Source organism: Dendrobates tinctorius, unplaced genomic scaffold (assembly GCF_039654945.1).
Source record: "Dendrobates tinctorius isolate UK_male_01 unplaced genomic scaffold, ASM3965494v1 ptg000064l, whole genome shotgun sequence".
NCBI classification, from domain to species: Eukaryota; Metazoa; Chordata; class Amphibia; order Anura; family Dendrobatidae; genus Dendrobates; species Dendrobates tinctorius.
The window spans coordinates 45,682,094-45,708,630 of NW_027361732.1; positions in this window are offsets into that span (position 1 = coordinate 45,682,094).

Below are 26,537 nucleotides of genomic sequence, written 5' to 3' on the forward strand. Positions count from 1 at the left end.
AGGTTAGTGTGACTCCAGCCTTATAAGTTTATGCTTCGAACATACAATACTGCCCTTCACCTCTCAAAACAAACCTATTCCAGCACCCTCATCACCTCACTGTCCAATAACCCTAAACGTCTCTTTGACACTTTTCATTCTCTACTCCACCCAAGAGTACAGGCCCCAACCACGGAGGTTCGAGCTGTCGATCTTGCCAATTACTTCAAAGAAAAATTTTACCAGATCCAAGAGGAAATTATCTCCCAATCACCTCATACCATGCACTGTCCTCCCACCCCCACTGCATCTAGCTCACTCTCTGATTTGGAACCAATTACAGAAGAAGTAAGTAGGCTCCTTGCATCTTCTCGCCCACCCACTTGCACCAGTGACCCATTTCCGTCACATCTCCTCCAGTCCCTATCCCCTGCTGTCACCCCTCACCTAACTAAAATATTTAACCTCTCTCTCTCTTCTGGTATCTTTCCCTCCTCATTTAAGCATGCCATCATACATCTACTATTTAAAAAACCATCCCTCGACCAAAACTGTGCGGCTAACTATAGACCTGTCTCTAATCTTCCCTTCATCTCTAAACTCCTGGAATGCCTGGTGCACTCCCATCTTATCCGCTATCTCTTTGATAACTCTCTTCTCGACCCTCTCTAATCCGGTTTCTGCTCTTTACACTCTACTGAAACTGCCCTCACTAAAGTCTCTTATGATCTACTAACAGCTAAATCAAATGGTCATTACTCCATGCTAATTCTCTTGGATCTCTCTGCAGCATTCGACACTGTGGATCATCAGCTCCTCCTCACTATGCTCCATTACATTGGCCTCAAGGACACCGTTCTCTTCTGGTTCTCCTCCTATCTCTCTGACTGCTCCTTTACTGTATCTTTTGCTGGCTCCTCCTCCTCTCATCTTCCCCTTACTATTGGGGTTCCTCAAGGATCAGTCCTAGGCCCCCTCCTCTTCTCTTTGAACACTGCCCCTATTGGTCAAACAATCAGTAGATTTGGTTTCCAGTACCATCATTGATGACACCCAAATATACGCTTCTTCTGACATCACGCCTGCCTTTCTAGAAAACACCAGCGATTGTCTAAACATCATGTCCTCACTATATCTGAAACTGAACCTGTCAAAGAATGAACTCCTTGTGTTTCCTCCCTCTACTAATGAACCTATACCCGACATTGCCATTTCTGTGTGTGGTTCCACTATTACTCCCCAGCAACATGCCCGTTGTCTTGGGGTCATACTTGACACCGAGCTTTCCTTTGTCCCCCACATACGATCACTGGCTCGCTCTTGTTATCTGCACCTCAAAAACATTTCTAGAATTCGACCTTTTCTTACTTTTGATTCCGCAAAAACTCTTACTGTTTCTCTTATTCATTCTCGTCTCGACTATTGTAACTCTCTTCTAATCAGTCTCCCTCTTACCAAACTCTCCACCCTCCAATCTGTCTTGAATGCTGCTGCCAGGATCATATTCCTCGCCAATCGTTACACCGATTCCTCTACCTTGTGCCAGTCATTACACTGGCTACCCATCCACTCCAGAATCCAATACAAACTTATTACCCTCACCCACAAAGCTCTCCATGGCTCAGCACCACCCTACATCTCCTCCCTTGTTTCAGTATACCATCCTACCTGTGCCCTCCGTTCTGCTGATGACCTGAGGTTAGCATCCTCAATAATCAGAACCTCCCACTCCCGTCTCCAAGACTATACACGTGCTGCACCAATTCTTTGGAATGCACTTCCCAGGTCAATACGATTAGTCCCCAATCCCCACAATTTTAAGCATGCCCTCAAAACTCATTTAATCAGACTGGCCTACCGCCTCAACACATTAACCTAATCTATCCCTGTGTGGCACAGCCAAAAGTTTTACCATAACCAGGTTCCCCACATCATGTTCCCACATGCTTTATACATCCATTAGCCCTCTGTGTCTGTACTGTTACACATTTTATATTTTGGCTGGTCCAAACAATCAGGGCAATTGTTACCACCCACCTTTCGTGTCTACCTTTTTTCCTCATAGATTGTAAGCTTGTGAGCAGGGCCCTCATTCCTCTTGGTATCTGTTATGATCTATGTGATTATTGTTATGCTGTAATGTCTATTATGTGTACAAGTCCCCTCTGAAATGTAAAGTGCTGCAGAATATGTTGGCGCTATAGAAATAAAATGTATTATTATTATTTCTGAATTAAATTATAACTCTAATATTGTTATCAGACAATCAGATAAAGGGGGTTGCACGGTGGTTTTGGATGCTGGCTTGCATGTACAGTCTGTGAATGATGTTTCATATGATAGTTCTACCTATCTGCCGCTTCAATCTGACCCTACACTTTGTTTTAAATTGGAATGATCTAAATTAATTCAGGACAGATTGATATCCGGGATACTTGATTCCAAGGTTGCTAAATGGCTGTTACCTGATTTTCCAATTATTCCCATTTTTCATGGGCTACCTAAAGTACATAAAGAGGTTTGTCCTCCACCCCTTAGACCCATTATTTCCAGTATAGGGTCTATAAATGAAAACTTGAGTTCTTGGGTTGACAGCCATTTGCATCCTTTGGTCTTAAGAATTCCAGGATTAAAGGATTCTACTGCATTGGATAATTTACAGTAGACTTCAGAGTTTTGTTTTTTTACTTGAGATGTAGTTAATCTTTACTCTTCTATTCCACATGATTTAGCTATTAAAGCTATTAGACATCATTTAGATAACTACAGCAATTATTACAGTAAATTAAAATTGTTCCTCATCAGATGGCTCACATACCTGTTAGGGCACAATTTTTTTATGTTTGACAAAACATTTTCTTGCAAATCCTTGGTGCCCCAATGGGTTTAAAATTCTCTCCCTCGTTAGCCATTCTTTATATGGCATGGTGGGAGGAAAATTTTTTTTTTCTGATCTAAATAATTTTTCCCATCACATCCATTGGTTTGCCAGGTATGTGGACAATCTGATTTTCATACGGAAAGGTCCCCATGCAGATCTAAGTGCGTTTCATGAAGTTTTGAATGCAAACAATCTAAATTTATCTTTTACAATTAGTAATGTTGGAGACAAAGTGACCTTTTTAGACATTTGGTTGGGAGGTGATTTTTCTACCCCATAAAGTCACACCTCTGTATACAGAAAAAAATGTTTCAAGCAATACACTTCTCTTGTCTTCATCTTCACATGACAAACACACTATTAGGGCCATTCCATATGGAGAGTCAGAAGATTATGTTCAGACTATGAGTCTTTTTTGAGGGAAAGTCGCATTGTATCAAAGCGTCTTTCGGGCAGAGGATACAAACGTGATGCGATAAAAACTGTGTTTGAAAAAGTTTCTAATCAACCTAGGTTTTTTCTAGTAGATCAAATTCCTCCAATAAAAATTCATTTGTGACTTTTTCTACACCTTTTAGTCCTCAATTTAATTCTACCAACGGAATTGTCAAAAAATATCTGCTGATTTTAAATCAGGATGAAAAATTAAGTACTATTGTGAATAATGGCTGTCGCTATGTAGCAAAAAAAGGTTTTAGTCTTGACAATGCACTTTCACCCAGTTTATGGAGAGATATTTCTGCATCTAAATCTTGGTTATCTACCGAAGGTTTTCATAAATGCGCTGGTAATCGGTGCTCTGCATGCACTTTTGCACTAGCTAAAACTAAAGAAGTGTTTTCTTTTTCTGTTTCTACTCTTTCTTTCAAAATTTCCTCATTTATTAATTGTAATTCACAATTTGTAGCTTATTGTACTTTTTGCAGAACATTTAACAAATATATCAAATAAAAATGCTAGCTAGTCAGGTGCAGCAAAACATTTTGTAAATATGCATCAGTGAAATACATCTACTTTCATGTTTTTTGCCTTTGAAAAATTTTTTCAGCCAAGTCAAGGTGGAAATAAGCAAAAAATGCTACTTATGCGTGAAGCATTTTGGATCTTGGAACTGGACACCAAATTTCCTCAAGGAATGAACTCCAGAAATGATCTGTTCTACATTTACAAATGTTGGGTTGCGTTTCTAGGGTTTTGCAATCACACCATGTGCTTGTTTAATTAATGATTGATATGTTCTGATTGGTTCTTTTTTGGTATATAATGTGTCTTTATTTCATGTTATGTATCCTATGACTAAGGGTGCAACAGATGCACCCAAAACGCGTCAGGTTCTTTGTTCTTAACCATGGCTTGATTTGCCGCAATAAGAGTTTTTTAAATTTTATATTTTTTTGAGTGCCGTCACCTTCACTGTTTTCGACTATTTTATTACTGAAACTAGTAGTCTGTTCAAACACTAGTCCTACAATTAACAATATTACCTGTATTGCAATAATGTGATCTACCAACATTGAGAACAACAAGCTTTTAAGCCGCATGCAAATCAGCCTGGAAGCGGGCACAATGATGCACTTATGCCTATATTACCCCCTAAAACAGCAAATAAGGCCACATTCTCAAGTTCAGTATTTGGTCAGTATTTTACCTCAGTATACTGTATGTAAGCCAAAACCAGGAGTGGGTTAAAATTCCAGAGTTGGTGACGTGTTTCTATTATACTTTCCCTCTGATTGTTCCTCTCCTGGTTTTGACTTACGAATACTGAGGTAAAATACTGACCAAATACTGAATGTGTGAAAGGGGCCTAAGAGCCCCTTTCACCTGAGTAAACCACTTTGATCACCATCAGATGACCATCACCTCTCCCACTAATGCTGATCTCAAATCAAAATAGTTGCAGTAGAGGAAAGTAACTCACTGTGTTAAGCATAGTCTTAAATTATGCTTTTCCTCAGCAGCAACATGAAAACTTCTCCCAGATACCATGGCACACGGACATGCTCCACTCAGTATAAACTTTGCCCTAAACTGGATGGAACATATAAGTATTAGGTCTTTGCAGCATGGTTTAAAACCATTCAGAAATTCATGAACTATCTTTAAAAATTGGTCACTTTTTTGCTCTGTCCATAAAAAATATTTGATGCGTCCGTTTTTGAAGCTTGAACATTTACAGTTCACAGTGAAGTGCGCTAATGTCTTGTTATAGGATTTATGGTCATATATCAATGATGATAGTCATAACAGTTTGTTATGCTCATCTAATAAGTCCGTAAAAAAAAGTTGGATGTCTGTAATTTTTTGAGAATCTATCCAGATAAAATAAAAAATCAGGTTGACAACCTTGCTTTGAAGCAGAGACCACTAAATTTAAGTATCAAGAGCAAACAACATTGACATTAATGGTTATGAAGGTAATGATGAGGTAATTAATTACAAAATAACCCTGGAAACAAAATCAAAGCTGCATCAGAAAAAAAAGAAGTCCTCCAGGCAAATGCCAAAATTGTCATATTGCCAGTCCAAGCCTTTGGGCGAAAGAGCATTAGTGCTGAGCCAAACCTGTAAAAACACCTATGATTTCTGAAGGCTTTGAACTTAATGGTGAGGTAAGGGAACATAATTGCATATCTAACAGACTATATACAATGGTTATATTGGTATATTATGACCAAATCATAAAACAAGAGGCCACCAGTAACATTATGTTCCAGTAGAAGTGCTTTCTCCAGGAGTATTCTTATGGGAAAGAAGATTGCTAGTCTTATTCTAGTAGAGATGACTGCTGGAACTTGTTTTGTTTGACTTATGTCTAAGAAAATGTGGTAAGTAGAGTTGAGCGACTTTTGGTTTTTTAGGGTCGCGTTTCGTTTCGTGAAACCCGACTTTTCCAAAAGTCGGGTCGAGCAAGATCGTCCGATTATAGGGAAAAGTCGGGGTCGTCCCGAAACACGAAACCCAATGTAAGTCAATGGGGAATAAAAGTCGGCAGTGAGAGGAGGACAGGAAACACACCTACAGTGCCCATTTGAATGCCAAAAGCATCAATTCTTCTTACTTAAGCTTGTCAACCTTAATTAACTTCATAATACAAGTTACGCACTGAAAAATGGGGGTTATTTGGCTAAATTTGTGGGGGGGAGGGCTGGCTGCAGGTTTTCATGTGCCCTGGGCGAAAGAGCGCCCCTTTAACACATACCACAACTTATCACGCTCCGATACGGCAGAGAAATAGCGGTATAGTACAATGAAAAATACCTCACTTTTTACATCTCATGACGAGGCCCATCTATTTCTCCATACAAAATCATTGGTCCCATATAATGTTTGAAACAGTATATGATGAGCTCCACATAATGCTACAGTATATGTTGGTCCCCATGGATGAAGCTCCACTGTCTTATGGGCCCAAATAATGCTCCAAACATAATGGGCCCCATTTCTACTGCTCTAGTGTATAATGGGCCCTGTAAATGCTGCTCCAGTGTCTGATGTCCACCTTTGGAATGTTCCAGTGTATGGTGGGCCCCATCTATCATTCTCCAGAGTATAGTGCTCCCCAAAAATTGCTGTCCCAACATAGAAAACAATCAAATAAGTCTCCTCGCTAGGGAATCCCTGTACGTGTCTGGACAGGTGCTGTAGCTTGCTTAACAGCTCGCCAGCCGTTCTCACGCCCAGTATGGATTGCACGTGATTGCACAAAGGTTAGAAAGGGTACCGTATCCCTGGATAACATGTATGGATAGCGTACACATTCAAAATATATGTCTATACAGCATGAGGCAGGCTCAGACGGTGTTAGGCCCAGTATGGATTGCACGTCATTGCACAAAGGTTAGAAGGGGTACCGTATCCCCGGATAACATGTATGGATAGCGTACACATTCAAAATATATGTCTATACAGCATGAGGCAGGCTCAGACGGTGTTAGGCCCAGTATGGATTGCACGTCATTGCACAAAGGTTAGAAGGGGTACCGTATCCCCGGATAACATGTATGGATAGCGTACACATTCAAAATATATGTCTATACAGCATGAGGCAGGCTCAGACGGTGTTAGGCCCAGTATGGATTGCACGTCATTGCACAAAGGTTAGAAGGGGTACCGTATCCCCGGATAACATGTATGGATAGCGTACACATTCAAAATATATGTCTATACAGCATGAGGCAGGCTCAGACGGTGTTAGGCCCAGTATGGATTGCACGTCATTGCACAAAGGTTAGAAGAGGTACCGTATCCCCGGATGACATGTATGGATAGCGTACACATTCAAAATATATGTCTATACAGCATGAGGCAGGCTCAGACGGTGTTAGGCCCAGTATGGATTGCACGTCATTGCACAAAGGTTAGAAGGGGTACCGTATCCCCGGATAACATGTATGGATAGCGTACACATTCAAAATATATGTCTATACAGCATGAGGCAGGCTCAGACGGTGTTAGGCCCAGTATGGATTGCACGTCATTGCACAAAGGTTAGAAGGGGTACCGTATCCCCGGATAACATGTATGGATAGCGTACACATTCAAAATATATGTCTCAGGAGGCAGGCTCAGACGGTGTCAGGCACAGTATGGATTTGACGGCCCAGATTACACAGCGGAGGAGCAGGGAGAGGTAAAGATTGCAAATGCTGGGGCCCTGGCCAAGCAAGGGGGGCCCACTCGTGGGCGTCGGTACTGGCACTGGGCCCCTCATAGTACAGCGGTGTGTCTGACGGCGGGTGTGCACCACCACCGTCAGAGACACTTGATTGCACTATGAGGGACCCTGTGCCAGTGCCCGCGCCCAAGAGTCGGCCTACCCACCTGTCCAGGGCAACGGCACTCGCACGGTGTCGTGTGCTAGGTGGTGACCCCGGCCATGGGGGGGGAGGCAGCACAGTTAGGGAGTTTTAGAAAGTGGCATATGTTGATGTTGGACATTCAACTGATGCAAAAGGCGAAATAGGTGAAGTACCAGGAAGAGGTGGACCAAAGCAAGCCATTTTTCTGTCACCCTATGTGTCATCAGGGGAAGGTGGGACAAAATCCTTGGAAACCCATGCGTGGTTCATTTTAATGAAGGTTAGATCATCCACATTTTGGGTTGACAGACGGGTCCTTTTTTCTGTCAGGATTGATCCAGCTGCACTGAAGACTCTTTCCGATAGCACACTTGCAGCTGGGCAAGCGAGCTCCTGTAAGGCATATTGGGCCAATTCAGGCCAGGTGTCCAGTTTAGCGGCCCAATAGTCAAAGGGGAATGACCTGTGTGGGAGAACATCGATATGGGAGGAAAAGTAGTTTGTAACCATAGTTGACAACTGCTGTCTCCTGTCACTTTCCATCGATGCAGTATTACCAGTTGTGTGAGCGGTATTTGAAAAATCAGTCCACAACATTGTCATGAAACCCCTGTCTCCAACGCCACTTCTGCTGTGTGCACCACGAACACCTCTGCCAAGCTGCCCCCGGCCCGTACGGCTCGTGTGAGAACCATCACCGCTGCTGTGTGCTGGGAATGCCTCAAGCAACCGATTTACCAGAGTTGCTTGTTTATTAGTCAATATTAGGTCAAGGTTCTCCTGTGGCATGATGTTTTGTAATTTGCCTTTATAGCGTGGATCCAGGATGCTGGCCAACCAGTAGTCGTCATCGTTCATCATTTTGGCAATGCGGGGGTCCCTTTTTAGGATCCGCAAGGCATAATCTGACATGTGGGCCAATGTTCCCGGTGTCAATGATGCACTGCGAGTGCTGGGTGGAGGAGCACTTTCTGGCAAATCCACATCCCTCCAGTCACGCACAAACCCTGTACCAGACCTTGCCACGCCAACATTTTCACTTGCCCCACGAGATGCATCCTCCTCCCCTAAGTAATCATCCCCATCATCCTCCTCCTCCTCCTCCTCTTCTTCCTCCACCTCGTCCAGGAGAGGTCCCTGAGCAGACAATGGCTGAATGTCATCAAGGATTCCCTCCTCCTCTTCCTCCTCATCAACATTGGCTGCAGACGCCTGCTCCTTAAGGTGCGTCAAAGTTTGCATGAGCAGACGCATAAGTGGGATGCTCATGCTTAGGATGGCGTCGTCTGCGCTTACCAGCCGTGTGCATTCCTCAAAACACTGAAGGACTTTACAAAGGTCTTTCAGCTTCGACCACTGCACGCCTGTCAACTCCATGTCTGCTCTCAAAGTGCCTGGCCGTGTATCCTCAAACAAATGCATTATGGCCTGCCTCTGCTCGCACAGCCGCTTCACCATGTGCAGGGTGGAGTTCCACCTTGTTGCAATGTCGATAATGAGGCGGTGGTTGGGAAGGTGGAGCAATCGCTGCCGCTTCTGCATACGAACGGAGTGTACAGGCGACCGGCGGATGTGCGCGCACAGTCTTCGCACCTTCTGGAGCAGGGCTGTTAACTCCAGATAATTTTTGAGGAAGCACTGCACCACCAGGTTCAATGTGTGAGCCAAGCAAGGTATGTGGCTGAGTTTTGAAAGGGCTATGGCTGCCACAAAATTACGGCCGTTATCACTAACTACCTTGCCTGCCTCAAGATGTACACTGCCCAGCCATGACTCAGTTTGTCGCTTCAAGTACTCGGCCAGCACCTCGGCGGTGTGTCTGTCGCCCAAACACATCATCTGCAACACAGCCTGCTGACGCTTTCCACTAGCTGCTCGATAGGGGGACACATCGTGTGCAACAGTGGCAGCTGCAGATGGAGTGCTCGTACGACTGCGCTCTGTGGACGAGCTTTCGCTTCTGGAGGAGGAGGAGGAGGAGGAGGAGGGTCGAACGCCTACAGCCAACTGTTTCCTATACCGTGGGCTAGGCAGCACTGTCCCACCACCGCTGTCCCCTGTGGACCCTGCATCCACCACATTAACCCAGTGCGCAGTGATGGACACGTAACGGCCCTGGCCATGCCGACTGGACCATGCATCAGTTGTGAGGTGCACCTTTCCGCTCACTGACTGCTTGAGTGCATGGACAATGCGGTCTTTCACATGATGGTGGAGGGCTGGGATGGCTTTGCGAGAGAAGAAGTGGCGACTGGGTAGGTCATAGCGTGGTACTGCATAGGCCATGAGTTCGCGGAAAGCTGTGCTTTCCACCAACCGAAAGGGCATCATCTCAAATGAGATTAGTTTGGCAATGTGGGCGTTCAAACCCAGTGTACGCGGATGAGAGACTGAGTACTTTCTTGACCTACTCATAGTATCTGGGAGGGTGAGCTGGACTTGAGAGCTGCATATGGTGGAAGTAGCGGTGGACAGGGCGGACTGAGAGAGGGTTGATGATGGTGATGGAGTTGGTGTTCTTTCTGATGGCCTAGAATCAGTCTTTCGTTGATATAACAGTGGGATTCCCTGACTGCTGTGGCCTTGCAACGACACCTCAACATTTGCTGCTGTGCTAACCGGTGGGCTTACAGTGGGGGAAACAATGTAGCGTTGCTGACTACCTTCGTTGTGATCAGTTGCACATGTGGCACTTGAGGTTTGGTGTTGTGTCCACGCTTGCAAGTGCATGCTGTTTAAATGTCTAAGCATGCAACTGGTATTCAAATTTTTCAGATTTTTCCCTCGGCTAAAGGTCTTTGCGCACTTCTTACAGATAACCTTGGCCTGATCATGAGGATTTTGTTCAAAAAAGTGCCACACTGCACTCTTCCTACTTTGGCAGACATTTTGCGGCCTAGCACGCTGTGATCTTTTGACCCTCTGGACAAGCTGTCCAGCAACTCTTTTGATGTTTGGAACCTGTCTTTGGAGTTCTCCGGGCCTGCCAGATAACAGCTGTTGCGATGTCGATGTCTGCTGTGGATGCTCCTCATCTGAGCTATTGGAAGCAGCACCCTCTTCCCCCAATGGATGCCAATCTGGGTCAACAACTGGGTCATCCATCACCTCCTCTTCTATGTCATGTGCACCTTTCTCTGTGTCACCGTGTATGGTGGTATAGTGTGCGGGAAGGGGCACCTGAGTCTCATCAGGGTCAAAATCTGGCTCTGTACACTGCGAGGACAATGTAGTGCTCTGAGTGAATGTACCAGCAGAATCATCCATCAGCGGCTGTGCATCAGTGCACTCCATGTCAGATTCATCTTGGCCTGGGTAATTCACCATTTGACTTGATAATCCAGGCATGGTATGTGAAAACAGCTCCATGGAGTAATCAGTAGTATGGCCTGCGTCATCCTTCAATCTTGGTTGGGGTGAAGGACACAAGGAAAGGTGTGGTTCATGAACATGAGCCTCCAATGACGACTCAGTGCTTTTACTTTTTACAACTGAAGAAGAGGAGGCGATAGAGCTGGAGGCTGAGTCAGCAATGTAAGACAAAACTTTTTCCTGATGCTCTGCCTTTAAAAGCGGTTTGCCAACTCCTAGAAAACTAAGCGTTCGAGGCCTTATGTAGCCAGACGATGACGCAGGGTCAGCACCTCCTGCATTCGGTCCTATTTTGCTCTTGCCACTACCATCAGATCCACCACCAACACCATCATTACCAGCTGCCAACCCCCGCCCAATTCCACGGCCTCTTCCACCAGCCTTCCTCATTTTTGGTAGAAATGTAGACAAAATCCAACAAACTATATAGTAATGTAAAACAAGGTAAAAGGTGTCTATAGGACAGGGGAGATTTAGAATTTCTGCACACACTTGTGGACAGTGGACACTTTTGGATTGTGTGAGGCCCACTGATATCTGAGCGCTATGTGACAGTCTCGATGGCACAGCTGCCTGTGACCAAAGTGACGAGAGGATAATGGAGATTTTGAATCTCTGCGTACACTTTTGGACACTGGACACTTGTGGATTGTGTGAGGCCCACTGATATCTGAGCGCTATGTGACACGCTCGATGGCACAGCTGCCTGTGACCAAAGTGACGAGAGGATAATGGAGATTTTGAATCTCTGCGTACACTTTTGGACACTGGACACTTGTGGATTGTGTGAGGCCCACTGATATCTGAGCGCTATGTGACAGTCTCGATGGCACAGCTGCCTGTGACCAAAGTGACGAGAGGATAATGGAGATTTTGAATCTCTGCGTACACTTTTGGACACTGGACACTTGTGGATTGTGTGAGGCCCACTGATATCTGAGCGCTATGTGACAGGCTCGATGGCACAGCTGCCTGTGACCAAAGTGACGAGAGGATAATGGAGATTTTGAATCTCTGCGTACACTTTTGGACACTGGACACTTGTGGATTGTGTGAGGCCCACTGATATCTGAGCGCTATGTGACAGGCTCGATGGCACAGCTGCCTGTGACCAAAGTGACGAGAGGATAATGGAGATTTTGAATCTCTGCGTACACTTTTGGACACTTGTGGATTGTGTGAGGCCCACTGATATCTGAGCGCTATGTGACACGCTCGATGGCACAGCTGTGACCAAAGTGACTAGAGGATAAGGGAGATTGGATTGCTTTTAAAAAAGCAGTTTGCGGAGCAGTGGGTAAACAGCAATGCCAGCGTGTCAGGAAGCCTTAGAAGGCAGCCCAACAACCAACACCACTGATACACCACAATATAGCCTCCCCTTGCACTGCACACACAGTGACTTGTGTGTTGTGCAGGCCAAATCGCTAGCAGCAGAAGCAGTTCTTTTGTCTTCTTCCCTGCCTAACGCTCTCCCTACAGAATCAGCAGCAACCTCTCCCTATACTAAGATCGGCAGAAGTAAGATGGCGGTCGGCGTGCACGCCCTTTTATACCCCCTGTGACGCCCACCAAAGCAAGCCAATCACTTGCATGCCCTTCTGAAAGATGGTGGTGACCCGTGCCTAGGTCATCACGTTGCCCACAGTGTCCGTGGATCCTGATTGGCTGAAAAAGAGCGCAAAACAAACTTTTGAAACGCGACTTTGGCGCGTAAGTCGCCGACCTCGTGGCCGACCTCATCCTAGGGTCGGGTTTCGTTTCATGAAACCCGACTTTGCCAAAAGTCGGCGACTTTTGAATTTTTTCGACCCGTTTCGCTCAACTCTAGTGGTAAGCATACAAATTGCATTATGCATATTGTACAAGTGCCAATATCAAAGCGTCAAAACCTAACATTGTCCGTCAATGTTTCTAGTTGGTGGTTATAATATTCAAAAATATGATTATATTATCAAAATTGCGTAATTTATAAAAGAGATGACTATGCTTCAGCTACCTTCTCTACGAGTATATCAACATCTTCTGCAGCATTTTTTAATGAGGACTGAAACAGTAACGTTGTGGCTACTGGTCACCAGTATGGTAAAGTTTGGGGTCCTTACTGAACACCTAGTGTCCGTGCATGGACCCCGTACATATTTCTCCAGGAAGACCGTGATACTGTTTTAGTTCAGCAGCCCAAACAAAGCTTGTTATATAAAAGGGAAAAATAGTGGTTATCATCTGCGCTGCTATCCAAATAGCGGTCCAGTCGTGTAGATGATGAAGAAATGGTGTTTTATTCTCTCAACGCGTTTCGATGTCTACAAGACTTGTTCCTCAGGAGATGCTATATGACATAGCATCTCTGACACACAGATGAAAGTGTGGGAAATGCCTGATGTTCAGGCACCCCCATTCAATTGAATGGGGCCCAAGTTCGAGTTCAAGTTCAGTTACTGTTCTGGTACCTGAACCAGACTCTTTTTTTGGACCCAAACAACCATGGGTCCGCCCATCACTACCAGTCACTGAATAGAATATTTTCATGTTGGTATTTCACAAGCAGAAGAGATTGACGGGACTATTTTGTTTATCTTTTCCTTTTTGCCTTTGGCACGTTTGAGTAATACACTGTATTATATCTAGAAAGGGGGTTAAGTCAAATTAAGGCATCAAACTAACAAGAAGAAAAAATCCCAAAAATGTATATTTATTTATTTGCCAAAAAATGGACATAAATAAGGTTCAGTACAAAATATATGAAATCAGATAAAAAAAAATTATACACAAGAACCAATCATAAAAAATACAAAATTTTATTGACAAAGAAAAATACAAAAAAAATAGACAAGGAATTAAAAAAGTGGCAAACCAAAAAATTGGCAGAGGAAAACCACCATATATTGTAGAGAGGCACTACATAAACTAAATACACTGATATGGTGTAAGAAGATGAGCTGAGTCAAATTCAGTGGTTTCCAGTGCACTTTGGGGCCGGAACTATCGGGATTGTTACCACTGTTGCTGGGGGAAGGTTCTCCTGGGAGGGGAGGACCTTTGCACTGAACAGCAGGGGGCATGGGGGAGATAAAAGGGACTGAGCGTGGGAACGAAGGAGACTTGGCGGGAAAGCGACAGGAGAACGAGGAGAAGGTTGACTCCCTCCCCACTGCTCCAACTGCAGACTCCACATCATCTATCCCCCAGCGTTATAACTTTAACCTGGACTGTGACACTACCAAGCTTTCTTTGGACCTTTCCTTGCTGGATGGTTCCTTCCCACCCATAAGCTGACTTGCTCCATTCTTAGAGACTACTCCAGAGGACCGCTTGCTGCCGCGGACTGCGAGCATGCCCACGGTTCATGTTCAGCGCCATTCCCGAGGAATCTACATAAATGACTGTTTCTATGTTTCAGCGCACCCAAGTCAAGCGGGATTGGATACATCGACACCGTCGGGAGATGGTGCTTTTCATTTCTCCATAATAGAGCCAGAGACATTGTCCACAATCTGCAATGCCGTCGGGAGATATTCCAGCCTTTCCCCAACAAGAACTGCAAGCGATAAGGTTGCGTTTGGCGCTGGTCGGCGCACCCGTCAAAAGGACGCATGCACCGCCAAACGCATACCTGCTCACGGCCTGCGTCCCCAGTGCTAAAGATAGGGGACGCAGGACGCATGCAGCATCATGCGCCCGTAGGCGGAGCTACCGGCGGAGGCGCGGCAGGGGGCAGGGCTTAGCGGCGGTCGTGCGCGGGCCGACGCTGCGGCCTTAAATGCTCATGTGAAACCACCCTTAAAGAGACAGTTCTTGACTGATGTGATCTGACTATTGGGGCTACCACCAATAATCAGAATTAAATGCTTTAGCACTTCAGTTATATTGGTGCAGCAACTTATCATAATGTGTAAATTGAGCAGATTGGGGATAAGCTGCAATACCAGGTAAAGCATTATATACTGTATGTAAGGGGTTGTGCCTGGATAAACAAAAATGTGATCCTTTTGTTCTTATTGTTCGATGCAAGGAGAATAGTCAATGGATGTACAAATATCAATTTAACTTCACTGGTTTAAAGTTCATACAAAATCAGCTTTAGTGGTTCAATCTGTCCACCAATGAGCACTCCCCATAATAATATTACAGTATAGCTATAGGGGTCCTATCTAAGTAAAGATAAAATCTTACCTTTATTAACAACTTTTAAAATCAATTCTGGACTTCCACAACAGTGACACAAAGCAATCATAACATAAAGTGCTCGTGCTTAACAGTGCTCAGTATAAAAAATGGTTTGGTCTCACCGCATATCCTACTCCCGCAGCAGACTTCGCCATGGACCGGAGAAGACGATGTGCCGTTTATTGCTCACTTGGGGGGGGAGAGGATGTCTATTCTTCTCTGTCGTTCCTCTATATAACTTCCGTCCTTACAAGGACAGTCCCTTGGCGAAGTCTGCTACGGGAGTAGGATATGTGGTGAGACCAAACCACACTCAAGGGCTCTGGTCCTGTTGTTTCTGGCAGCTGAATTCTCCGGATGCTGGCAAGTGGGGTGCTCTGCGATTTCTTCCCACTGTCTGGCAGGCCTGGTTCTTTCGGCTTCCATCTGTCGCCATCTCCTTTCCATGCGGCCTAGGCCGCCATAGCTGCACTTGTAGTTTTCTTCTGGGTCCCACCCGTCACCAGGTGGAACTGCCTCCAGTTGCTCCTCTCCTCCTTTCTTGGTAAGTGGCAGGGGGCGAGGCTTTCTCCTCTTCATCTGCACCCACCATGGGCGGACCAGGGAATACTGACAGGCAGGTTTTGGTGCCAAGAGGTGAGGCAATGAAAATGAAGGACGCGGTTTTCGTTTTTGTTTGCTGCTTCATCACCTCCCACCATCTTCATGGCCGCCATCTTAGCCAGCACAAAGTCAGATTCTTGCAGGTTTTTAGACAAGTCCAATTTGTTAGTCACATCCGGTCTTTCACTCTCCAAGGCACAGCAGTTACATTTAAGTTACTTGCCATTTCCAGGGCATCTGCTCCTCCTGGAGTCAGGCCCATTTTGTCTGACACTTGCAGAGTATCTCCGCTTTTTCCCTCTGCATGTTCAATCAAAATAACTTCATTTGCTGCTTTCAACACATCATTTTCTATGGCCACAGCAATTACACTCACATCATCAGCTTTTCTCTTCGCGATTCCTCCGCATTGTGAGGTAGTCACATCCTGCCGACTACACCAAGTGTAAGGAAGTGCCAGGGCTGTAGTCATGGTTGCACATTTATTCATTTCTGTGCCTTGACCTCCTCTTACATGAAAATAATGTCCATTAATCAGCATACCTGTGTCTCCAGATCCAGCTCTTTCAGGATCTTCCCTCTGCTGCAGGAGACCCTCTCCAGGGAGATTTGGAAGAATTGAGACACAGTCCATATCAACTTTCAACTGAACAACTTTACTGACTTCAGGACACAGCACATCCAGTTCTGTTACAGCATTAACATCACATTTCAAGCAGTACATATTTTCCACTTTCCCTGTACTCCTCTCACTGTTGCACAGCACGTACCAGGGTTGGACCGTGACACACGGTGCCTCAGCGTCCTCCCTGTCCAGACTCACTTTCACTGGTGGTTCCCTTAGCTGTCTCACCCCGGCTGTGAGAGAATGCACCCAGGTTGCGATCTGCCACATGGTGAGTGACCTGCCCTTCCTTTCTGCTGTGTCCACAATTAGAGCTCTGGCCTCTCCTTGCACTGACACTGCTCTCACTGCTGTTACTGCTGCAGTCTTCTTCCCACTGGCCCTGGATGGCTGGGCTTAAGCTTCAAACGTTATGGGGCCACTACGTTGTCCCCAGGGCATTAGCCCACTGGACAGTGGGGGGCTCTCTGGCCCCAACTGAGCTTCTTCAGCTCCCTAGCCCGACTCCAGAAAAACAGGAAATGTTCCTCTCTTACCTCACAGCAAGCCCCTCCTACTTTAAACATGTCCTGACTTGTATATTATTCTAAGAACTGCATATACTGGAATGCCCACCATCTTGTGGCCAAATGAAGGTACTACGCTCTCCCTATAAACCACAGAGCACAACCTATGTACATAGCAACAACATATAAGACAGTATACATAAAGACATAGCAGAGCATATATATGTACTATAGACTTAACTTCTAAGGTAATACACCAGTGGGTGTAGCAATACCCTTCATATGAGTGGTAATACATTTACTCATGTAGCAATAAAGCATTATATCAACAAACAGCAGAATTTACATTACATTAAAACATGTGGGACCACCTGAGAAAGAAAGGGAAATCAGTAACATTCTTCCATCCCCTTACATAAAATCTCTCGACGTCCTGCTTAATATTCATGGTGGTCCATTTCAGGGGCTGTACTCTCCAAATTGACTAGATCTGCCATGTAGGATATTAAAAGCTGATCAAAACTCATATGAATTACCAGCTTTACAATTTTTTATTTCATTTTCCTTTATTTTTATCCAAAAATCGAACATTTAGTGTACAAAATAAAAACTTTACTTCATTCTAATCTGCACACATATAGTATTTAATAAGACTTAAAGAAGATGTGTTTTTACCAAGTGGGTGTTTGCTCACAGGATAATTATGCAGAATTGGCAACAAACACCCCCTTAGTAACAGCCATAAGAATCAGCACATACCAAAAAAGGCCCATATTGTATCTCTAAAACTGTATGACAGATTTCTAACCCCTTCACAACGTAGCTAATTAATTTCTGTTTTTGCATTTTTGTTTTTTATCCCCGTCTTCCCAGAGCCATGACTTTTTTATTTTTCTGTCCATATAGTAATATGAGGACTTTTTTTTGTGGGATGAGTTGTTCTTTTGAATGACACCATTCATTTTATCACATAGTTTACTGGAAAACAGGAAAAAAAATTCCAAGTGAGGAGAAATTGTGAAAAAATGCAATTCTAACCTTGTTTTTGGGAATTGTTTTGACAGTGCACATTTTGTGGTAAAATGGTCACACCATACGATTCTACTCATCAGTATAATTATGATGATACTAAACGTGTCCAGTTTTTTGGGGGTTGTTTCACCAAATTTCTGACACCCGTAACATTCTCATGTTTTGATAAATGGAACTGTGTGGTGGCTTATTTTTTGTGGGGTGAAATGATAGTTTTCTTGATACCATTTTGGGATAGATATTACATTTTTGATCGAGTGTTATGGCAGTTTTGTAGTATTGCAGAAGCAAAAACAAGTAATTTAAGCATTGTTGAATTTGTACTCTTAGGCCGGGGTCACACTTACGAGTGCAATGCGTGATACTTACGTGAGTCTCTCGCCTCAATACCCGACACTGCCGCCGGCAGTTCGGACCGGAGCGTTCAGCTGCATAGAAAGACATGCAGCCGCACACTCCAGTCCCAAGTGCCGATGGCAGTGCCGGGCCTTACAGTGTTTAACAATCGAGTTAATTAATTATTTTTATATTTTGATAGATCAAGCTTTTCCAAATGTGGTAATACCACATATATGTGTGCTTCTTAAATGTTTTTATTACCTTTATTTTTAATGGGTGAAACGTGGGGTGATATGAACTTTTATTTATTTATTTATTTATTTTTTCATATTTTTTAAAACTTTTTTTAATTTTTCATTTCTCTTAATAGTTCCCTTAGGCGAATTGAAGTTGCGATCATCAGATCGCTTGTGATATGTGGAGGTGGTGAGTTCTCCTTCAATGGAAGTCTTCAAACCGAGGCTGGACAGACAACTGTCTGAGATGGTTTAGAGGATCCGGCATTGAGCAGGGGGTTGGACACAATGGTCCTGGACGTCCCTTTCAACTTTAACAGTCTATGATTCTATGATATACAGCAATGCAATAGCATCTCTACATATAGTAAAAATCATGGTGTCTTTTGAAGCCTGGCTCTGTAATGACAGGCAGAAACCCTGCTGTCACACATCATTGATCCATGATCATGTCACGAGCGGGCCAATGGGTGCACCACCATGCCCGGCACATGATAAATGCCACTTCACCCGCAATTGTTAGAAGCAGGTCCTGGCTGTAAAACATCATCCTTTAAGTGTCGAGTATGAGGTGAGTTCGCTCCATATACCTGGTTCCGACTTCCGCTGTACATGTGTGGCACATGTCATGAATGGGTTAAAAAGCTGACTTTTGGAGCAGAAGGAATAAAATTAAACCAAAAATTGGCCACTCTTGACCCGGTCCTCTTTTACTGTACTCACATATTGAGAGAATTTTTTTAAAAAGAGGTCTTTAACCACTTTTCTACAACACCACCGGGGCAGGCCAAACTAAATAATAACACCCTAAGCAAAACATGCTTCAGTGAAACTAAACTTTCGCCAGCTTAGCCTTCAGAAACAAAAGATTTTTGTGACTTAGAAGTAAGCTTTGTGCTGTGCTCTGGCAGATGAATATGTTCTTAAATTAGCTCTGATTGTGTATAAATCCCAATTTAGAATTGCTTTCATCGCCTTAATCTACCAAGTGATATAAAAACAGAAGTACACTTTTCTGTTTATTTGTATTTCTTCCATCTAACCTTTTAAACATGAAGGTTCATTGCAAAACCTTTGTGCCTCGTAGATGTTTCATAGTATGGAACCTACTAGAATCTAGTATGTAAAGAATAAAGAATTTTAAATGCTAATAATATACATAAAAATTTGGAATTTCCTGATATGTTTTAAATTTAAAGGATAGATGTAGTGTCCAAATGTAGATCCAATTTGAACATACCAAGGTTTTTATTACGTATTTTGCATTTTGTTAATATAAAATACATTAACTGAAATGTCCCATCAATCTAATACTAAAGTTAAGTAACTTAAGATAAAAATCACTAGAGCTTTATTGCAATCCTTTGCAAACTACAAATGGTTAGACAGGAGTCTATATTCTGCGCTTCATTGGCAAACAGTTTCATAGCTACCAAGGGGGCAGAGGGTGCATTCGCAGTGTTCTGAGGGGTCCACTTGAAGCTACAGTATCTTTAACTGTATCGGCCCGCGAAATGCACAGATACAGTTAAACTCTCCGGCAGAGCTGTAAAACTCTCTGGTAGCTCTCCACCAGAGTAGTAAGACACGATCTCCCTGCACTGTTACTCGGACAAAATGGGGCCTGTGAGCAGGGTAGGGGCCTGATGCCCCTCATTGCATGTTCAACTGTATCAGCATCCTATTGAAGCAATGATGACAGTCAAAAACAACGATGAGAGAGGGAGCATCATCTGACACTCCCTCTCTCATCATTCCCACTCTGCATCGGACGTCTCAGCACAGCGGGTGGGATGATATCACTACATGGCGCCCGCTGTGCTATGATGAAGGATTGCTCAGAGAGCTTGCTGCGGAGGCCAGAGCAGCAGAGCGGGGGAAAGAGTAAGAGAGCTAAATATTGTATTTGTTTCATTTGTAGTGCATTATACTGTATGCAGGCCTGTGGGAATGCATTATACTATATAGAGGCCTATGTGCAGTGCATTATAATGTATGGAGGACAATGGGGAGTGCATTATACTATATAAAGGCCCATGGGCAGTGAATTATACTATATGAATGTCTATAGCAGGCATTATACTGTATGGAGGACTATGGGGAGCCCATTATACTATATATAGAGGCCTATGGGGAGTACATTATACTATATAGAGGCTTATGGTGAGTGTATTATAGTATATTGAGGCCTATTAGGAGTGCATTATACTATATAGAGGTCTATGGGAGTGCACAATACTATATAGAGGCCTATGCGGAGTGCATTATACTAAATGCAGGCCTTCGGGCAGTGGATTACACTATATAGAGGCTTAAGGGGAGTACATTATACTGTATGGAGAACTATGGGAAGTGCATTATACCATATTGAGGCCTATAGGGTGTGCATTATACTGTATGGCGGCCCATGGGGAGTGCATTATACTGTATTGAGGCCTATTGGGTGCTTTATACTGCATGGAGGACTATCATGAGTACTTTATACATTATAGAAGCCTATGGGGAGTGCATTATTCTATATGGAGGACTATGGTGAGTGCATTATACTATGTGGAGGCCTATTGGGAGTACATTATGCTATTTCGAGGTCTATGGAGAGTGCATTATACTGTATAGCGACCTATGGGGAGTGCATTATACTGTATGGAGGCCCATGGGGAGTGCATTTTACTGTATGGAGGAATATGTGTAGTGCATTATACTATACGGAGGCTATTTAATGGTGCATCATACAGTGTGTGGATTACAGTGTTGAGGCTATTATACAGTGTTGAGGCCATCAGTTTGGGGGTTAGTAAGGGGTCAGTATACTGTGTGGAGGGTATTATACACCATGAGAGTCATTATAGTGTGCATAAGAGAGCATCATATTGCTTAGAGGGTGTGAGGGGTTGACTCACTCGGCTGCTTGCAAATGCCGACACAGGAACACTTCTTATGTAAGTCAGCTGCTGATTTATTATAAGACAGTATAAAGCAAGGCAGGGTTTAACAAAACAAACATGGCCTTTCTGGCATAACGGCAAAACCGAAGATAAAGTATAGCAAAGTCATTATGTTGGCGGGATTCACCCAAAAAAGGACACCACAAGTTTTCAGCTCCACCTGGAGTTACTGTCTGGAGACCTTCCTCTCCAAACACACAAATAAAAAAAAACAGTGGCCACATATTTAACTTCCCAGCCACACCCTTTAGGTGGAGATAAGGTGCATAGGCGTCCTGGCCATCTCTCACCTGCTCACAAAAACCCAGTTCCTTATCATGGCTGGTTAACCCCTTCAGCACATAGCATGCTGGAGAGAAACTTATGAGTTTCAGATCACAGAAGAAAGCAATCTCCGTGACACATATCTCCCCACACATACAGTACCAGTGAGCCTTTATGTTCTTATTGAAGTTTTCTACCATGATTGAGTTATGTTAAAGTGGCTTAGGCCTGTTTCACACTTCCGTTTTTGTGTCCGCCAAACGGATCCGTTTCCGTTTTTTTGACGGAAACTGATGCAAACGGATCCGTTTTTAAAAAACGGATCCGTTTTTTTGACGGATCCGCGGTAACCACTAATGGAAGTCTATGGGACAAAAAAAACGGATCCTGCAAAAAAATGGCGGATCCGTTTTTTTATGGAAACCAACGGATTTTGACGGATTTGAAAAAACGGAAGTGTGAAACAGGCCTTAGAAAGTGACAAATGTATCAGTAGTGCAAAGGAAAGAATAGGAAAATGAACGATTTATTGACTTTAGTGTTTGGTGAAAAGCTCCAGTAGATCCTGAACTTTTATTGTGTGCTAAAACATGAAAGCTGTATGAAACCTTACTTGTCTCTTCCTCGGGACAAATGAAGACAAAAACCATTATCCAGAAGATGCTAATATATACTCATATGGCATTAATTATTTATTTAGCACTTAATATAAGTTTTTTTAAGCAGCAATTCAGGATTTACTGGAATTTTTTTTTACAAGCAGCGCCGTCAAAAAAGTCTTCATTTTCCGTGATTCCTCTTCTGTTTGCAAAATGGCAGACAGACATCAGCTGCTTAATAGATTATTGGCACAAGGAGGTGTTATGCCGAGAACACAAACAGATAAGATGAACAAAACGGAAGGGGGAACCACTGGAGTCTATAACATGTTTAGATACACTGGCGCTGCCCTTTGCAGCACTGTTTTCTATTTTGTTTTGTAAATAGTTAAATATATCAGTAGCAACATACTTTTTTACAATAAAGTAACATGTCGGTCTTATTTTGCTTGGCTCTATTATTTTTTCCAAAATTATTATTATTATTTATTTTCTAGTGATAATGATGTGGTCTACTGTAATTAAGGGACTGCATTAGATACATGGGTAACTGAGAGTGTGGGCTGGCAAATAGCTTGTAGAATAAACAGTACCTAGTAATATTACTGCTCTAAACTATCTTATATTTTAGTATGTAGGTTTGAATAATCTTTGCAAGATATATCTAGTAATAAGGTCTTCAAATTATAATTAATAATTTTACAAAAGCAAAAATAAGCGTGCACTATGCATCTAAATATAGCAGACATACAGTATGCCTGTAGACAAATGCAAATCAAAATTCATGCAGTGTTTATTCAAGATGTTAATGTATGCTGTCATCCAAAGGCTAATGTATTGGATCATTCAAATACAGAAACATGATATCTTTTGAGTAAAAGGAGCAATTGGTAACATTGTTTGTCCATGAACAAATTAATCAGTACATTCATAGTGGAAGAAAAGCAACGGGCTCATGTTGCAAACACCCAATAACTATGTTCTGAAATGTGCTATATAACTGCTTAGAAAAAAAAAATTGGCAGACTCAAATTTCCTATTAACATGTCTAGTATGTCACATAACATCATTGTCTGGTGATCTAGACCAAAATGCCTTGGTACATTTGTAAAATCAAAATATGTAACAAAATATATAACTCTTTTCCAGAAGAATCTAATGCTGGTCCTAAGGCTACTGCTTGTGTGGCGCCCTGCATCTTTACCGCTACAAAAGGGTTAAATATGTACTGTTGTGCATGTGTTTTGTGAGCAATGGGAGTTAAGGTCCCGTCACACATAGCGATGCTACAACGATCCCGACAACGATACGACATGACAGGGATCGTTGCCGCATCGCTATGTGGTCGCTATTGGGATGTCAAACAGTCCAATCTACCCAACGACGGCGCAACGATCTGGGGTGCCATAGCGACCTTTGTAGTGATGTTAGTGGTCGTTGGGACCCTGTCACATAGCACGTTCCCTTGACGATTTACACCTCGATGAGGGATTTACACAGGCGGGATTGCATTCCCTTTTTCACGCCCTCTCAGCTCTGATTGGTGTTCGCTACTGCGTCCTGATTGGCGGCCTTGCATTTAAAAGAAGGTGACATACTAGCGCTTCATTTCATTGTTCCTGAGTCTTTTGGCTAGCAGAACCTAGTAGCGTTCACCAGCTGTCCAAATAGCATTCACGGGTTGTGATTCCAGATTGATTTACCCAGACGCCTACTCATTGTTGACGGTATGTATCTTTGGGGTCTATTTAGGTCTACTTGAGGGAGGGCTTTGGTTTTTTCGCCTTTTGTATGGTCAGCCATTTTAGTTGGTGGACACATAACTGGCACGCCCATATGCAATTGTATGGTCAGCCATCTTGGTCAAAGCACGTTACTGCCATGCCCGGTAACACAATGGTATGCTATTGTATGGTCAGCCATTTTAGTTTGAGAAAGAACGTTACAGCCACGCCCGGTTAATAGGATGGTATGCAATTTAGCATCACACATACCTTGTTGTGATTTTTTTATTTTCTAACTTTTTATAATATTTCAACTTTATTTTTTGCAGTTTGCTCCATCATGAACAAGGCACAGTGTTCGGTTGTGGTGGCTGCCTTGTTGGCTGAGGAAGCTCGCCGTCGTGATGAAGCCCAGACCCTGGAGTGGCGTTCCAATAGAAAACATTGCATGTTGACCAGAGAGTGGCTGCAGAGGAGGTCCGAATTGTCGCACATGCAGCTAGTCAGAGAGTTGCAGGACAAAAATCCATACGATTTCCGGAACTACCTGCGGATGTCTGAGGAATCGTTTATCTATTTACTGGAGCTAATTACTCCACTTATTGAAAGGAGGGATACAAAAATGCGTGCTGCCATCCCCGTAGATGAAAGATTGGCAGTCACGCTGAGATTCCTGGCCACCGGGCGCTCACTTCAGGACCTGCATTTCTCAGCCGCTATTTCAAGGCCCCTCCTCAGTGTTCTTATTCCGGAGACATGCAGAGCGATTTTCCAGTGTCTACGCAGCTTCATGAATTTTCCAAAAATGGATGAGGATTGGAAACAGATTGCCTCCGATTTTGAGGAACTTTGGCAGTTTCCTAATTGTGGTGGTGCTTTGGATGGCAAACATGTCCGTATCACCCAACCGCCCAACAGCGGGTCATACTTCTTCAATTACAAGGGCTATTTTAGTATCATCCTCATGGCCCTTGTAAACGCCAAGTATGAATTTATTTATGTGGACGTCGGCATGAACGGAAGGGTTTCCGATGGGGGAGTTTTGGAGCATACCCATTTTGGAGGACGTTTATTTGGCTCTGACTTTCAGTTGCCTCCAAACTCCAACACCCGAGGAAACATGAACTTTGTTTTTGTCGGCGACGAGGCATTCCCGCTTCATCCACATTTGCTTAACCCCTTCATGACCAAGCCTATTTTGACCTTAATGACCAGGCCATTTTTTGCAATTCTGACCAGTGTCCCTTTATGAGGTAATAACTCAGGAACGCTTCAACGGATCCTAGCAATTCTGAGAATGTTTTTTCGTGACATATTGGGCTTCATGTTATTGGTAAATTTAGGTCGATAATTTTTGCGTTTATTTGTGAAAAAATCAGAAATTTGGCAAAAATTTAGAAAATTTTGCAATTTTAAAATTTTGAATTTTTATTCTGTTAAACCAGAGAGTTATGTGACACAAAATAGTTACTAAATAACATTTCCCACATGTCTACTTTACATCAGCACAATTTTGGAAACAAAATATTTTTTTGTTAGGAAGTTATAAGGGTTAAAATTTGACCATCGATTTCTCATTTTTACAATAAAATTTATAAAACCATTTTTTTTAGGGACCACCTCACATTTGAAGTCACTTTGAGAGGTCTATATGGCAGAAAATACCCAAAAGTGACACCATTCTAAAAACTGCACCCCTCAAGCTACTCAAAACTACATTCAAGAAGATTATTAACCCTTCAGGTGTTTCACAGGAACTAAAGCAACGTGGAAAGAAAAAATGGACATTTTAATTTTTCCAACAAAAATTTTCTTTTAGCATTAATTTTTTCATTTTCACATGGGCAACAGGATAAAATGGATCCTAAAATTTGTTGGGCAATTTCTTCTGAGTACACTGATACCTCATATGTGGTCATAAACCACTGTTTAAGCGCACGGCAGGGCTCAGAAGGAAAGGAGCGCCATTTGACTTTTTGAATGGAAAATATGCTGGAATATTTAGCAGGTGCCATGTCACATTTGGAGAGCCCCTGTGTGCATTACATTAGAGCTCCTCCACAAGTGACCCCATTTTGGAAACTAGACCCCCCAAGGAACTTATCTAGATGCATAGTGATCACTTTGAACCCCCAGGTACTTCACAAATTGATCTGTAAAAAAAAAAGTCCTTTTTTTAACAAAAATTTTCTTTTAGCCTCAGTTTTTTAATTTTCACATGGGCAACATTATAAAATGGATTCTATAATTTGTTGAGCAATTCCTCCTGAGTACACCAATACTTCATATGTGGTCATAAACCACTGTTTGAGCGCACGGCAGGGTCCGGAAGGCAAGGAGCACCATTTGACTTTTTGAATGGAAAATTAGCTCCAATCGTTATCGGACACCATGTCGCGTTTGGAGAGTTCCTGTGCACCTAAATATTGGAGCTCCCCCACAAGTGACCCCATTTTGGAA